The sequence below is a fragment of the Mastomys coucha genome, chromosome X, assembly GCF_008632895.1.
Source record: "Mastomys coucha isolate ucsf_1 chromosome X, UCSF_Mcou_1, whole genome shotgun sequence".
Taxonomy (NCBI): Eukaryota; Metazoa; Chordata; class Mammalia; order Rodentia; family Muridae; genus Mastomys; species Mastomys coucha.
In genome coordinates, this window is record NC_045030.1 from 56509487 (window position 1) to 56513137 (window position 3651).

Consider the following 3651-nt stretch of genomic DNA (forward strand, 5'->3'; position numbering starts at 1 on the left):
ATGGGGAAACAGAAGGGCCATTGTGTGAATTAGCTGGAGTCACTTACAGAATGTGATAAAAGAAACTACCCTGGGCTTTTACATTGGGAGGCCTTTGTACCCCTCCCCCTTATCAACACTGTTGGTTTTTTCCAATCAATATTGTTATTCAAGAGAATGGATCTCTTGTTAAAATCTAAAACTTGTTTGGGTGAAAATTTTATCTGTAGGGTTTGGATGAAAATGGGTGTTATGTGTTCTGTTTATCAAGACCAGAAAGATGAATGAATCATGGAAGGAAAGAATATTGAGGCAGTTCCTAGGTGATTCCTCCTTCTGTCAGGGCACCAACTTGGGGTGCCCACCTTTCTCCATGGCCCGGCACCTGGCTTTAGACTTTGCCTTCTTACTCCCATGGGGAGGGGAGAGGATGGTTCAGGAAGGCTAGAGCTGGGTTGGGTGAAAGCTTGGATCTAGATAAGCTCCCAAGGGCACCCAAGTGGGCATGGAATAGGACCAGGGGCTGGACAAGGCTCAGAGGTGTTGGGGATCTCCCCATGTACCCCACTGTGGTGATTTGTACATGCTTGGCCCTGTTAGAGTAGGTGTGGCCTTGTTGGAGTGGGTGTGTCACTGTGGTAGTGGCCTATAAGACCCTCATCCTAGCTGCTTGGAAGCCAGTCTTCTCCTAGCAGCTTTCAGATGCTCTTAGCTCTTCCTGTGCCATGCCTGCCTGGATGCCGTCATACTCCTGCCTTGGCGATACTAGACTGAACCTCTGAACCTGTAAGCCAGCCCCAATCAAGTGTTGTCCTTATAAGAGTTGCCTTGGTCATGGTGTCTGTTCACAGCAGTAAAACCCTAACTAAAACACACACTGTAAGAGTTCTGTGGAGGGGTAGCATATTGGGGACCTTACGTTGGACTGGGCCTAGTGCCCCAAGTTGGCCTGGAGACTTTGCAGCCTGAGGCCAGACAGGAGCACGAGTGGAGACCAACTTAGAGAGGGCCTCCCTTGGGCACTGTACTGTCCACTCCAGTGCTGTGAAGTTGGAGCAGATGGAACCAAGTCCCCAGGAGTGCCAGAACATGAAAGGCCTGCAGACAGAACTAGAGAAGTTTGCCAAACTGCTCAAGCGGAGAGGATCATCTTGGGGCACACCCAGGCCGACATGGGGTTCACTCTGGGTGTTCTCTTTGGAAAGGTGTTCAGCCAGACCACCATCCACGGCTTTCAGGACCTGCAGCTCAGCCTCAAGAAGTTGTGTAAACTGTGGCCCCTGCTGCAGGCCAGTATTAGCTACATAATGAGTTTGAGACAACCCTGGGCTACATGAGATTGTCTCAATTAAAAAGAAAAGGTATGGGCTGGCGAGATGGCTCAGTGGTTGAGAGCACTGACTGCTCTTCCGAAGGTCCTGAGTTTGGATTCCAGCAACCACATGGTGGCTCACAACCACCCATAATGAGATCTGACACCCTCCTCTGGTGCGTCTGAAGACAGCTACAGTGAATTACTGCCAGGGCTGGAGCATGCGGAGCCGGCAGAGGTCCTGAGTTCAATTCCCAGCAGCCACTCACGTGATGGCTCATGGCCATCTGTACAGCTACAGTGTACTCATACACAAAAAATAAATAAATAAATCTTAAAAAAAAAGAAATTAGGCAGAACTAGAGATGGCTCAATAACTAAGAGCAGTTATTGTGAAATCCGGAGAACCAGAGTTTGGGTTCCCGCACCTATGCAGCAAGCTGGGTATCTGACACACACCTGTAACTGCAGAGCCTAGGACAGTAGAAGGCAGAAGGATCTCTGGGGCTTGCTGCCTTCTGGCCTAGATTCATCTCAAAGAAATAGGTAAAGCAAAAACACCCAGTGCCCTCTTCTGCCCTCTGCATGTGCTTTGGCAGTCCCCACACATGTGCATACGCTCATACACAGACACACATACTTACAAATGAAAATAAGAAAAAAATTAATTTTAAAAATTAGCCCAAAGAGCAAGAAATCCAATCAATAAGTGGACAAATGAGTGGGTAATTCTCAAGTGCACAAATGGGCAATAAATGCATGGAAAAATATTCAACATCTTTAGCCATTATATTACCTAATATTCCATTGCTGTGATAAAACACCAGGACCAAAAGCAATTTCAGAGGGATATGGGCCAGGCAGTGGTGATGACCACTTTTAATCCCACCAATCAGGAGGGAGAAGCAGGCAGATCTCTGGGAGTTCGAGGCCAGCCTGATCTACAGAGCAAGTTCCAGGACAAACAAGGCTACATAGAGAAACTCTGTCATAAACAAACAAATCCCGAGCTCATCATGTCAAGGAGACATAGCAGCAAGCGGCAGGCCTGGTAGCAGGAACAGGAAGCTGAGAGCTCAGATATAAAACAAGCAGGAGGCAGTGAGGGCAAACCGGATGGATGGTGAGGTATATACTCTCAAAGCCTGCCCCTAGTGGCATATTTCCACTTAAACCCCTTGAAACAATGCTGTTAACTGGGAATCAAGTGTTCAAATACTCGAGCCAAGGAGAACCTTCTCTCATTCAAAGCACCACAGGCAACAAGGAAGTGTGTGGGACTCAAGCCTATGGTGAGAGCCGGATGTGGTGGTGCACGCTGCACTCAAGAAGGACGGGCAGGAGGGCGCCATGGTACACATTGCACTCAAGAAGGACGGGCAGGAGGGCGCCATGGTACACGTTGCACTCAAGAAGGACGGGCAGGAGGGCGCCATGGTACACGCTGCACTCAAGAAGGACGGGCAGGAGGGCGCCACAAGCTCAAGCCCAGTCTGATCTACACAGAGAGGTTTATTTTGTTTTTTTGTTTTTAAAGCACCAAAATTTCATCTCGTTGCAGTCAGAATGACCATTTTCAAGAAGACAAATAGCTAGTACTGGCAAGGTTGTGAGGCTCAGAAAAAAAAAAAAAACCAAATCCAAGTTTGAAAGACTTGTTTTTAAAAAATTAGGCCAGGTGATGGTGGCGCACGCCTTTAATCCCAGCACTTGGGAGGCAGAGGCAGGTGGATCTCTTGAGTTTGAGGCTAGCCTGGTCTACAGAGTGAGTTCCAGGACAGCCAGGGCTATGCAGAGAAACCTTGTCTCAAAAAACCAAAAATAAATAAATAAATAAATAATTAAAAATTAGAATCTATGTGTTTTTATTTTTGTGTATATGTGCACCATGTATGTGTTCGGTGTTTGTGGAAGCCAAATGAGAGCATTGGACCTTTTGGTTGGGAGGTGCTGTATGCTGGAAACCAAGCTTAGGTCCTCTAGAAGAGCAGCAATTGCTCTTAACCACTGAATCACCTCTGCAGCCACACTTAAAAATACCTTTAAATTACTGTGCATTGTGTGGGTGTGCCTATGCATGTGGAGGTGTGAGAACAACCTACACCAGTTGGTCCTTGGCCAGGCTGTGGTGGCGCACACCTTTAATCCTAGCACTTGGGAAACAGAGACAGGTAGACTTCTGAGTTCAAGTCCAGCCTGGTCTACAGAGTAAGTTCCAGGACAGCCAGGGCTACACAGAGAAACCTTGTCTCGAAAAACAAGGAAGCAAACAAACAAAAAAGAGTTGGTCCTCTCCTTCTGCTGTATGGATCCCATATAAAATACAGCTCATACAGCTCACCAGGCTTGGCAGCAAGCTC

General features: G+C 47.5%; 1 pseudogene; it reads left to right on the forward strand.

Annotated features, from left to right (window-relative positions):
• The first annotated feature begins 352 nt into the window (after window positions 1-352).
• Window positions 353-2788, forward strand: LOC116091471 (annotated as a pseudogene).
• The last annotated feature ends 863 nt before the right edge of the window (window positions 2789-3651 follow it).